Source organism: Harpegnathos saltator, unplaced genomic scaffold (assembly GCF_003227715.2).
Source record: "Harpegnathos saltator strain DR-91 unplaced genomic scaffold, Hsal_v8.6 scaffold293, whole genome shotgun sequence".
Taxonomy (NCBI): Eukaryota; Metazoa; Arthropoda; class Insecta; order Hymenoptera; family Formicidae; genus Harpegnathos; species Harpegnathos saltator.
This window is the reverse complement of record NW_020230087.1, coordinates 360001-373502: the sequence shown is the minus strand read 5'-3', so window position 1 is coordinate 373502 and position 13502 is coordinate 360001.

Sequence of the window (13502 nt, the reverse complement as noted above, 5' to 3'; positions counted from 1 at the left end):
GGCTTAAGACCGACCCGCGCGAATAGACGGAGAGAGCAATACCGAGGCTAAAGAAGGAGAGGAGGCAAATATGGATGAGTAATATGGGTTCCTCCCTGCTCTCTTACGAGGACGAGAGGCCGACGAGAAGGCAGACGAGGGTGTCGCGATTCCCCGCTGTGCGTTGATGGCCTCATCTAGCCTAGAGGTCCTCGAGAATTCATCGGTAATTACCTTTTCCTCGGTTCGACGCCAACGAGGTTTCACGGTGTGCGCGGCCCGTCGTCCCCCACTCGGGACACCCGCGATCTTTTATTCGCTACTGAACGCGCACTGTTGGCGCTACATCGGCAATCCGAGAAAATCGCGTCGCGTGCGAACTTCACCGACGCTAAATTCGTCCGAGTCGAAATCCCACCACCGGCCCTCAGCAGTGTTCAGCATCCGAATTGAAGAACCCCATCGACGAATCTCCAGGTACCAGTGAATCTTAGAAGAAGCAGTCGCCAGATCAAGACAATCGCGCGAATCGCACGGAGAAATAATTGTCCGCTCGAGAGCCGGGGAAAGAACAGCGATCCGTTATGTTGCGTTCGATTCCACCACGGTTGTTCACTATCCACGTCACGTGGATATAAGTTACGAGCATTCGAATAATTACACGGCTCGGACTCTCGACCCACGAGAGTCTCGCGGCCAGCGGAAGGCAAAAGACAATTTTACGCAGCGGGACACCGTCCCCGACGACCCGGTGGCAACCTTCTTTTCTGGTAACTGCTCGTCCCACGAAATCGACAGCTGCGGGTATAACAGGTCACCTTGACGCCGGGAGATATCCGTCAGAGATTAAACTCTCGATTCATTAGCCCGCTATTTATACGTTCATATTTTGTTCTTCGAATAAGGTGCCCGCGCTTTGCGCGATCCGTTCCGAGTGATTTCTTTTGCTTTTGAACCTCTCCGAGATCGATGGGCTCCGAAAGTGTCATTGGAATTTCGTGGTGCTCCATCTCGCCCGCAATTTGTGCGCCGAGAGCATTCTTCGGAAAGATTTTAGCGTGAAATCGCGCTCAGTGATTGGGTAACCGAGGGGAAGAATTTTAGTCGAATTCGATATTTCAAACTTGCCATTATCTTCTATATCGCCCAATAATAATAAGAATAATAATAATAATAATATCAATTGTATTTCTTCTCGCGTGGGTCACTAGGTTATAGAGATGTGCGAATCAAGAATTTTTATGTCGAATCGAATCGAATCGAATCTCATTTTTTTAATTCGAATTCGAATCGAATCGAATCATTGAAAAATTTAACATGACTATTAAACATGCATATAATGATGGAAGGTTTTAATATGAGAGGGGATATTGATATTGTAATATCACCTTAAAGTAAAATATATATTTAAATATTTAAATATATATTTAAATAATATATATATATATATATATAAAATAATATATAATATATAATATATAATAAATAATATATAATATATAAAAAATATATATTTAAATATTTAAAGTAATTTATAATTAAGTTATTAATTATAAGTTAAGTTAATTACAAGTTAAGGGTTCAAACATACAGGCCCAGATGTCTCGTTTTGTACTTGATGCATGCAAATATAATGCACGCTAATATATTTGATTCGTAATTGAATCTTCGATTCGAAATTTTCGAATTATTCGGATTCGAATCATAGGGATTCAGATTCGAATCGAATCGAATCGAATTACATTAGATTACATTAGAATTCGAATAGTTCGCACATCTCTACTAGGTTATCGATATCGCGTTAAAGGGAAAGGAGAAGACACAAAGACAGCCGGGCAAATTGCAATATGGAAATAACATCCGCTCGGGAGAGGCGATTTGTAAAGCGATTTGCACAAGAAAAGATTCCGCGGATGAAAGACTCGATTGTCGCAAAAATTGAGCTGCAGCGTCATTAGCCCGACGTACATGAATTATTATCGACGTTGAGGCTCGCGTGCCCCGCGGGACATAAGCTCGCGATCGCAAGTTCGCGGCACGCAAGTAACAGCGCCGAAGTGCTGTGGCGTTTTCACCCGGGACGCAAAGTTGCCTTCATTAGCTACGTTCTACATAATCCGAGAGCTGCGGACGGACGGACGGACGGACGGACGGACGGACGCTCGTCGGCCGGCCGGCTTATGTAAATCAGTCGCCGAGTAATTGGCACTGAACGAAAAAGCTAATTACCAAAATCGTGCACCCGAGACCCCTAGGAACCCAGGGCCCCATCAGCGCTCAGCGGGGAATCGCGACACCCTCGCTCCTCCGCCCCTCCCCTCCTTCGCCCCGTCATCCGCAGATGCATCTCCTTCGTCTGCGGACGCGCCGCGCCGATCACGAGACCCTGGAAATTATTCATCCACCGCCCGATGTACCGACGACTACCTGCTTCTCGATTATACGCGGCTAATCGGATGCGTCGGCTCGCGCTCTCTCGCGACGGACGTGATCGGATGGAAAGTGTATCTCTCGGATTTCTTCCTCGTTCGCTCGCGCACGCACGCAATCTCCCGTTTCGCCAAAGTCGCGTTATCGCGTTTTGTACGCCGATCGCTGACACTGGCGTTCACACGGTTATTAAAATTTGACGCGACAGTCAGTCGCGCCAACGAGTCATCATCGTCGGACAATGCGAGGAGGAATGCAAAGGAATTTTTTGCCTTTTCAAACGCACGTCGACTTTATCGTGGGAAATGAATCGCTTTCCCGACCTTTTTGCGAAATGATGCAGGGGCGCCAAGAAGTCGTCCTATCCCGGAAATCTTTCGAAAATAATCGCCGGGAGGTCGGGATGCTATGCTCTGCATCTACTGATCGTTTATCGCACCTTTTGTAGACGCTATCTTGTATTTTGTTGCTTACATTTTCGAAATTTGTGCTTTTCCCACAAACATCAGTTTCCTCGCATCATCCCCCCCCCCCCGTCTTATCCCTTCGCCGTGGGACCGAGAGAGAGAGAGAGAGAGGGGAGGGGGGAGGGGGAGGAGGAAAAGGACGCCGTTATTAGTCGCGGCGCGATCCGTGAAAAGAGTCAACGACGAAGATGATGAGAGAGAAGCCGTGTGGCAGTGGGTACCTATCTATACCTGGAGCTCCGTGAAGACGCTCAGGTAGCCGGGAGGATCCTTTGACCTTTCCACCGCCTGTCCCGTAGGGAACGTCCCCGTCCTGTTCGAGGTCCACCTTCTGTCTTTTCTCTCGCCGAAGGAATTCTTCCACCGGGGCGATTCAATGGGGGCGGCCCGCCGCCGCCAACTCCCGCTATTCATTTTACTGCCTCTGAGAGAATGGGGGAATTAATAAGTGACATCTCACGGAGGAAAGGTTTTATGCGCGCCGCGCTGCGCCGCGCCGCGCCGCGCCGCGCCGCGCGAGCACGGAAGCGAGAGGGTGGAGTTCCACCAAGTGGGAAACAGATAAAATGAAAGAGATAGAGTGACAGAGGGACAGGAGGCAGAAGGGGGTAGGTCCAGAGAGAGAGGTACCCTCTTTCTTTCCCCGCGGTTGTCCACCACGTGACGCGGGCTTCTTTGTTGTGGCGGTACTGCCTTTTGTAGTGGCGGGCGAGAAACGAAACATCTTGTCTTTAAATCGCGTGTAGCACAATGCCATCGGACAAACCCGGGGGACCTAGTAATCCCCGAGTAGCGACGTCTTGACGTTTCGACTCTCTCGTGCGTTATTTTTTCTACCCTCCCCTCGTCTAGATCGCGCGCCCACGCTTTGTGGCTTCAAGGTATTTCTCGTCGCGATAATTATTGGGAATGACATTCAATAATATCCCGTCTTATCGCCTTGTATTCTTTCGTGGTCTACTTAAAAACTTGCGTCTCTCTTTCACTCTCTCTCTCTCTCTCTCTCTCTCTCGTCTCACATTTCGAAAAAAAAATCGCAAATTAATGCTCATTCATGCATACGGCCGTACGATTTCCACGTTTGCTCGCGGATTTGTGCGTCATATTTCGCGCTCGCCGAAGAACGCTAAGGATCACTCGGAACGTTAAATGCAGATTCACAGTGACGCGCGAAATCACGGTCGCTGTTGTCACCCTTTTGGTGAAACTGCGGACATCGTCGTCCTGGGTGGCACGGCAATAATTACCATCGTGAAACATCAGCTCGCTCGCCGATTGGCCGATCGATGCGACGCTGATGATGACGAAGGCACCTTTCTATCCAAGGGCGAGAAAGAGAAACGAGGAAGGGTGGGAGAGGCGAGAAAGGCGAGAGAGAGAGAGAGAGAGAGAGAGAGAGAGAGAGAGAGAGAGAGCACCACGTCGACGCACTCTGCGCGAGGAGTAAGAAAGAAACGCGTATTGCGTCTTCATTATAAATCCTGAGAATCACGCAAATTGATAACGGCATCCGAAGGCTGCCGTAAGGGTCCTCACGAGACGCTAAAGAGGGCTCACCTCCACCCCGGCGCAGCGGGGTGTCGTCGACCACGAAATAAGAAACGGCCACCACCGTTCCCCCTGCCGCTTCGGTTCCTCTGCCCCGTGCCCCTCCGATCGCTCGTATATTCTCCCTCATCCCTCCGAAGATTTTCGAGGCTGCGGGTTCGTTACTTCGATTAGCTGCCAAAGACTTACGATCGTTTCCACGCGATACGACCACGAGTGAGACGGACTCGTGGATTTTTCGAGCGACCGTTCTTCTTTAACTAGAGTTGATTAGTCGAGAGGTGGGAGCGCAAAGATGGGAGAGATGGGTGAGGCAAACCGGAAAGGAAGTTTTCTCGAGGTTTGGACGAACGAGTTTACGAGTGTGTTGTTCGACTGAACAGAGTAAACGTCACGTATCGCGCGTCGCGTCAAGACGCGGAAACTTGTCATATTTTGCGGCAAAGTATAATTTGCGAATCTCGCGTAGAGAGACCCCTGAAAAATGCCGGCGAGAGCGATTAGTTACAAAGTACGCGATTACAAAGAAGAGGCCGAGACGCGCGCACGAGATTGCACGCTCGGACACGGCGATAGCATCTCCGCCGCTTCGGGACAATTTACGGCGTGCGAACGAAATCAGAAGCGAAGCGAGCCCACGTCCTCCTCCACCTCCTCCAGACGTCCATTCGTCTGCCCTTCACCTACTTTTACAGATCCGCCGACGCGCGCGCGCGCGCGCGCGCGCCCGCGCGCGCGAAGGCTCTCCGAAAGTAATGAGTTCGTTATTCGGCGGGAGTCACGGTTATTCCCTCTCGGTGGTTTCACAGACGGTTCCTCCCTTCTCGTCCGTCGTGGTCCTCCACCACGGCGAAGGAGCCTGGAAGCCGCCGCCGTCGTCGCCGCCGCCGCCGCCGCCGCCGCCGCCGCCGCCGCCGCCGCGGCCCTCGCTAGCTGACCGGTGGAAGATTCATAAATTATTTCAGGAAAAAAGGAGGAAAAGTATTTCCAATTACAGTTTTTTGTGAAGGGTTGCCGCGGGCCACGCGCGGCAGGGGGTCCGCTTAATGGCGACCCGCGCTCACCCGCTCCACCTCCTCTGCTTCTTCTTCTTCTTCTTCTTCTTCTTCTTCTTCTCCGCTTCGTCTTCTACTCCTTCATCCACCTCTTCCACCTCCTTCTCCTCTCTCGCTCTCCCGATTCTACGGTATCCTTCGACGCCGCCAACGCGGTATTCTCTACCCGTATCTCCCTCTTTTTCTTTTATTTTTCTCTTTCTTTTTCTCTCCCTTTTTCTTTCTTTCTTTATGACGTATACACCCACCACACGTTCCCCTATACATCCGACCGACCTCTCCTTCTGCCTTCGCTCCGAGAGAGAGAGAGAGAGAGAGAGAGAGAGAGGGGGGGGGGGGAGAGAGAGAGAGAGAGAGAGAGAGAGAGAGAGAGAGAGAGAGAGAGAGAGAGAGAGAGAGAGAGAGAGAGAGAGAGAGCTGACGGATACCGGTGACACGAAAAATATCGATCATCCTCCGGACGTTTTCGGTTATGACGCGATGAGAGAGCGACGGGGCCGCCGCCTGTCGTTCACTTCGTACAAACGCGGACGGTAGTTTGAAATTGCGGAATGGCGACCTCGCACGCGATCTTTGTCACCGTTGGCGTGATCAACGGAAATTGCGAGGACACGAATTTTTCTCATTCGTCTCGACGACATTCAAGAGTCGATTGATTAATCCCCCGAGATCCACATGGTTCATTCCGAGGGACTCCCAAAGCCCCACTTGGCCGCAGCGCAAGGTTACCCCTGCTGCTACGTACAAGTGCTTCTTGCTTTTACCGCGATATTTCACGAAAACAAGCGGTGCTTCGCGCAAGTTCCTCTGCACTCTCTCGCCGCGTAACAACCCCCCCCTCCCCCGCAAGACCGCTTAAAATTCATTCTCGAGGCGCATGCTACCTCGTTCTCATCATCGCGTGCTATCAGTAGTATCCGAGCCTCCTCTCCGTCCGTCGTCGTCGTAAGTCCGCGCGACATTTCGATAGGACCGACGGCGACGAAGAGAGAGAGAGAGAGAGAGAGAGAGAGAGAGAGAGAGAGAGAGAGAGAGAGAGAGAGAGAGAGCCCCTACTCTTGCGCGTGGAGGAGGCCCCGGCGCGGCGTATGCGGGCGTCTGGTACATATTTTTGGGAGAACACCACGCGGTCGCTGGTCGTGTATCGCCATGGGCAACGATATTCATAACTAATAGATCGGCGGTCCGCGGGTGACAGAGCAATACGTCCTGCGTTTCGATGTTCCCGGCTCGGCGACCGGGCGAGCGAGCGAGGCGGACTCGCGGTCGCGCGTGCAAGCCAACGAGCGCTCGTTCCTGGCTGGATCCGTCGCTCGGTTAGGTACGCTTACACGGCACGGGCATTCCGGGAAGCTCGTTCGCCCCGAACGACCATAAACCAGGCGCGTTCTCTTCCTAACTTGACCGCCTTCCTTCTCCACGTTTCCTGGTTCCTCGCCGAGCCTCGGCGAGACTCTCGGTTCGCGCGCGCGCGCGCGCGCGCGCGCGCGTGCGCGTTACGGTACCGCGTTGGCGGTCCTAAACGTCCGCCGTCGACATCTTCGGACCAGACCGGACCAGACGCTTGGGGTCCGAACGGTATATACATATGAATGCCGCTAAATATGAGTGCCGCTAAAGTGGATTCCGGTGATGCGCAAACTTCTTTTACGCGTCAAACTTTACACGAGCGGCAAAGATGCGAGAGACGAGAACGTCTGAAAGAGTGAATCGCCCTCGATATTTATAATCTACGCGGCGAAATGCGATTTGGTCGCGAAGCGTATTGAAACACTGCAAGATACACGACACAATGAAAGTAAGCGAGGCCAATCGCGCCTGATTCAAGATAATTTTCAACATCGGAGTCGACCCGAACACCGGAAGTCGCTCGCGGACACGCGATGACGATGCGAAAATCGCGGATAAACGAACGTGTCGGCCCTGTAAGAAGAGCTTCGCATAGGAATGCAGCGCGACACTCGCGACGAGTGTCCGTGTATTGCGAATAACCTTTGACCCTGCACGAGGGCGCGGCCCTGGATGTTACCGGCTGGGTCTGTACAGGTCTAAAATAAGGTGAAGGAGGAGACGTGGAGCCTCTTCGACAATGGGTCCCGGTCATACGATAATAATGATCAATTATCGATCTGTCATTCAACGGCTACGCCCGTGGAATGCACGACGAATCGAGTTTCCTTTTCGATTCCCTCTTCCCTTCGAGTTCGCTCTCGGTCGTGCTTCTCGTCGTGCGATTTGCGCGCGCGCGCGGTCAGGCCGAGCCGATAATAAAAATTATTATTCAATATTCTGCCGTTTCTTACGTCACGCTGAAAGAAACGCGTGGTTACTTCGCGAGGGTGATTGCACTCTCACGTCCGCGGTACGAGGTCCCGAGTGCGAGAGGTCTTTCTCACAGTAGTAAACTCCGCCGAGTAACTCCGGGCGACTGCGAACAACCGAAAATTAATAATAACAACGGCAGGGGTTACGTAATAAAAAGGCATCGCTAACTGGGGCCTCCCCGAGGCCATGTACGCACACAAGTACGTGCGCATTCCGAGAGAACGAGGGCCCCCGAGGGCGACGTGTCGAGGTGCAACTTGCTCGGCGTGAGATTGTGGCGCCAACATTCTGGCGATCGGAGGAGCAAGAGTTTACTTCGCGGCGATCGTGTCATGTGAAAAAAGTCACGACACTAGTCATGCCTCGTGTGGACTGGCCAAAAGAAATGGATTCGACGGACAATCGGTGCCATCAGTTTCTCGCAGCTTTTTCTCACCGTCTCATCTCGGAGCGAAGCCGACTTCGCTGCTTCAACCCCTTAGCGGATCACCCGCGACGCGATACGAATCCAGAGGGCGAAATTGTTCTCGCGGTCGGCTTGGACCCCGTCTCCTCGACCGATCCGGTCCGAGTTCAAGGCGGCGACCAGCCGCAGGGCAAATGGAGGGAAGAATTATAAGTATAAAAGCGGGATGAAGAGATGGCATGGGTGATGCGAGAGAAAAGAAGAGGGATGGCGAGACGCCCCCCGTCGCGACGCCGTCGCCTAATCATTCTTTAAACGTGCATAAACAAGTCCCCTCGCCGGCAGTTGGGGGATGGTATATGACTAATGTCATTCCTGAGCCGACCGAATCCCTCCCAATCTCCTTCCTCCTCTTTCTGCCCTTTCTCATCTTGTGCCTCCCTTTCCGTTTCGCCGCCCCGTTCTCCGCGCAGCGACTAGAAAGCAGAAATTGAGCGCGAGGGAGGCAACGAGTGAGAAATCTCACAAGGATACGGGAGGAAGAACATGTCCTGACCAAGAAGTGAGGATATGTTACGAGGAACAGAAGGAGAGAAGAATGGGAGGGGGTGAGGAGAAGCAAAGACACACATACAGAGAGTGAGAGAGAGAGGAGGGGGGGAGGGGAGAGGAGAAGGAAAGAGAGAAAGCGACGGAGAGGCGCAGCAGCCTAAATCTAAAATGCAAATATACTCAACAAATCACTATCGGCGACAGGCATCCTTACTTCTAAAAAAGAGGAAGGAGAAGCCGGTGTACGGACCCCCCGTCAGGGGTTTCGGGGGTAACCCCAGGTCCCCTGAAGGCGAGTTTACACCGCATGCGGTCAACGCCTGTTGATGCATCTTTCGGCTGTTTCCTCGCGGCCACGACGACACCCGCATCTCCCTTCTGTCGGCCGTAGGGATTGCGATTACCCTGACACGAAGATGGCGAAGGCGCGCGCGCGCGCGCTCCCACGCAAAATTTCAGAAAAACGACCGTCGCCGAGACGAACGTTACGCGAATGCGACCTTGTTCCCTTGTGAACAGATCGCGAACGTCTCGCGGCAAATTGACCGCCGCGTTGTCGTGCTTGACTATTTTGTTCGCTACGTGGACGAGCGAACGAGCGCGGCGGTGAGATGACTCTATTCTCGGGGGAGACGACGGCGCGCGCGCGCGATTGAGCTTCGTAACGAGCTAGGAATTTTTCGCGGCGCTCTCTCGAACCGACGATTTTGGCGACGGAGATTAATCGCGATACGCTAAGGAGAGCACTGTCCGCGAGTGTGTAAACGGCGCTTTAAAGCGTGCGTGTCGGTGGTGAGGTCCTGACTAATGGAATCACGCTTCGCCTCCTGGTGATACGTTCCTCTGGTCCTCTATAGGACCATTTCTCCCTCTCTCTCTCTCTCTCTCTCTCTCTCTCTCTTTCTCTCTGTCCGTCTCTTTTTCATCGGTCTCAGGCCCCGGAATAAGGGGCCTCTCTTCTCTAGCCACCTCCGCGTCCTCGAGAAAAGGGTCCCTTCGTCGACGAGCAGAGTTATATGTTATTTATGCGCGAGAAACGAGACGGACTCTCCGGAGAGAGAGAGAGAGAGAGAGAGAGAGAGAGAGAGAGAGAGAGAGAGAGAGTGCAGCACACTGCCAAAGGCGGCAGTGCTGAAAGTATCACATTTATTTCGTCGGTCAGCGCGCTTACGATGAGGTAGGATAATATAGCGGCCGCGCGACAGGGAGCACACTCTGGAAAAAGAGCGGGAGTCACCCGCGCCGCTTTCAGGCCGCTCGCGCGTCCGGTGAGTAAATCATTTTTCACTTCGTTTTTAATTTCCAAGATAATCCGTTCGCGATAAATAGCCGGCGCGCAGTGTCCGCGGCTAAGCATGCGTTATACGCATTTTTCACGGTTACGTATTAATCTCGAGGTTCGTGGGGGCCCACGTCCGCGCGGCTTCACTGGGTACACATCGTCATCGCGTACACGCGTGCCACATAGCCGGGAAATCGGATACACGTCAATCTATGAGGGGCTAATTTATAATTAACGCAAAGTATGCGCGCGCACGCGCGCGAGAGAGAGAGAGAGAGAGAGAGGGGGGAAATGCCGTTGCTCGCCGTTCCGCTCGTTACACGAACGTAATTTTGTGGATTCAATTACTTTTGGGATAGATCTTCCTCCTCCTCCTCCTCCTCCTTCTCTCGCCCCTTTCGGTGTCTATATATCTCGTGCGGCCGATAACGGCTGTATTCGCGGAAGAAAAATCATCCTCGCGCCGCTTTTATTCGGCGCCGACGCGAAACGACCCGTGCGAAATAAATACCTAACGATCGTTCATACAGCCTGTCAAGAAGTAAGGCTTCAATTAAATAAATGAGCGGCCATACATCACGAAATCAATCTGTTCAATCATCGCTTCCTCGATATCTTCTCGTTAATTACACAGCCCGATTTCCGGCGCGAGATTCGTGAGTCGACGAGTCGTGGATGAAGGGAGCGAAAGAGAGGAATGGGGGCGAGGGGGCAGAGGGAACGGAGGAGAAGGAAGAAAAAGGAGGTAAATTCGCGTAGCGTAGGTGACACATTTGTCTTATTGAGTGGCCGGGTCTTTTTTCGTTTCGTCAAAGCGGCCACGACGTGGCTCATTAGTCAAAAGCGGAGCTAACGATCTGCGCTTACGGACACGATAAATTCGTGGGCTCGTTTGGCCGGCGAATCGGCTAATTTCGCGTCGTGAGACGCGTGTAATACCGCGCGCGATCGGCGGAGAACGGGAATTTACATTCACAAATTGCAGAAAGCTCGCTTGGGAGCCGGGCGACCTCGCGAGAACGGTCCCAGGATACCGAACGATCGAATTATCCCGGGGATTGTTTAGCGTAATTGGACAAATCAATCTCGCGATCCCGGACGGAGGGTCCACGGACGTCCGTGCTCTCTTTCTCTTTTTTTCTGTTCTCTCTTCATCGTCTCGATCCTCTCTCGTTCATTCCGCCTCCTCTTTGTGCCCCGGCCGGCGTCTCGCGATACCGCGGCATCAACGAGCGTGTAATCGGTTAGAGGGAGAAAGAATCGGCCGGCCAAGAGGTGGAGGGGCGGGGGGAGGGGAGAGCGGCGAGAAAAGAGGACGGTCAGAGTTGGAGGAAGGGGGAGGGGGGAGAGAGAGAGAGAGAGAGAGAGAGAGAGAGAGAGAGAGAGCGCAGACGGTGCGAAGATTTAGATGAGACTTCGCGCGCAGAGGTGACGATTCGTGAAAGCAACGACGTGTGGCACAGCCACCCCCCCCTTGGTTCCACCCAACATCGCTTCTTCGTCTTTTGGCTCTCCGGTTACCGCGACTCTAAGAAGAACATTCGTGAGAGAATCTATATACGGCAGCGAATTAATTGCACCGAGTAACAGAGTATCGCGCGTGTGAGAGAAATTAGAGCGGGACGGAGGGGGACGGAGGTAAAAGGAGGATCGATCATTGAAATCGCGCGCGGTCGCGGTAGGTCAGAGTAGCGGCGCGATGCGTGCCTCCCTTTATCACGTCGAGGGGGACCGGTTGTATCACGCCGTGAACGCGCATGTAGCCGGGGAGAAACAAACGGGGCGAGAACTCGCGCGGGGGAGCTACGCTACGGTGGCGCGGCGGCGCAACAACAAGGAGAGAAACAAGTGCCCGGGCACGGGCGCGGGCGCGGGCGCGGGCGGCGCGCAACCAACCGCGCCGAGGTGAAGATGCGTGAAAGTGGAGGTGCTTAGTAGCGATCTAATTATCTACGCGGCGGGATGTCGCGGCCTCCCTCTGTGCTTCACCGCATTGAGGAAACAAGAGCAAATTGAAAGGGGCTGGATGGCGCTCGCTCGGCCGAGAGAAGAAAGGCGAATCGCTTCGCCTTTCGAGGTGCCACCACCTTTTCGAGACAGCTCTCTTCGCCACGATTATCGCGCTGTATTTACAAATATGAGAGAATGCGCCGATGAGAGACAAGGTTGGACAATCGCATTGTTATTTGCGATGTCGCCATCTTCCTTCCTTCCTTCCTTCCTTCCTTCCTTCCTTCCTTCCTTCCTTCCTTTCCAGTCGCCCGATGAAATTGCGATTCGATTGCGAGAGCAAAATGATACTGATTTGTAATTTGAACATTGTTACATCGGGGCTTCTCATCTCGGGCTGTTGCATACACGCCACGTGATTCCGCAGCTTTTGTTGCGAGAGAGAGAGAGAGAGAGAGATTTTCCGAAACGTTTTCTCGCCACGAGCGAGCATGCGTACACACGTGTCTCGTTCGCGTTTAAAGTCGTAAAGTGTTGTATCGAACACATTGGTTGGAATCGCTTCGAGGACAATGAATCGGGCCCTTTCTTTTCGATTTAACGCAGGTCACCGGTCGCGAGGAATTTCTCATGTCACGCCGCGTTACTTTATTGATCGATTTAAACGCTGCTCGCGAGGTCTCTCTCGCCAGACAGTCGGAGCTCCGGATTTTCCGACGTATCAAATCGCGCGGCGTTGGTCGCAACACACCGTGCAGTCGCTTCGAATGCCACATTGTTACGTATGGGAACATCATAAACTTTCGAGCTTAGAGACATCAAAACAACGACTCGCGATCGCGACGAAGAAAAAAAGCTGAAAAACGCTGCGCTCACCGGCTTCGGCTGTGGACTCGCGTCCACGCCGATGGACTAGCACGATGGAAAGGCAAATACCGGGCGATCGAAATTCCAATGATGACGCAACGAAATGCTCGATACGCTCGGCGTGTGAAGATTCCATGAGATATCGCCGTTCCGAGGACACGTATATACAGTCACGCGAGCATTGACATTACCGTACGCGTGACTGTCGCATGTTAATACGCTGTGACACGTCGGGACACAATGGGGAAACGACCGATGGGATACGACGTGAAACACAGATCGCCGACAGGCGTGTGCGTGTGACGTGTATTCCCCCCATTTATACCATAGACCGTACCATTCCAAATCCGATCTAGACCAGTTGGAAAAAATAAACGGCCGCATCGTTAGCCACACATACACACACGCACACACACACATACACACACGCACAGCGCATCTCTCCCGATATCAGTCAGCGTGTCCAAATAAAGTCCCGCGGGCGCGCGTATTACGTTCTAGCCGGGCAATTAACTCGCTACTTGATTAACTGGGTAGAGCCTGTCAACTTTCGCGGAGGTGGACTCTTCGCGGCGAGCGAAGAGGAGGAAGACGGGTGAGGCGGAAAGAGGAAGGAGAAGGAGGAGAAAAGTCGGACTCTC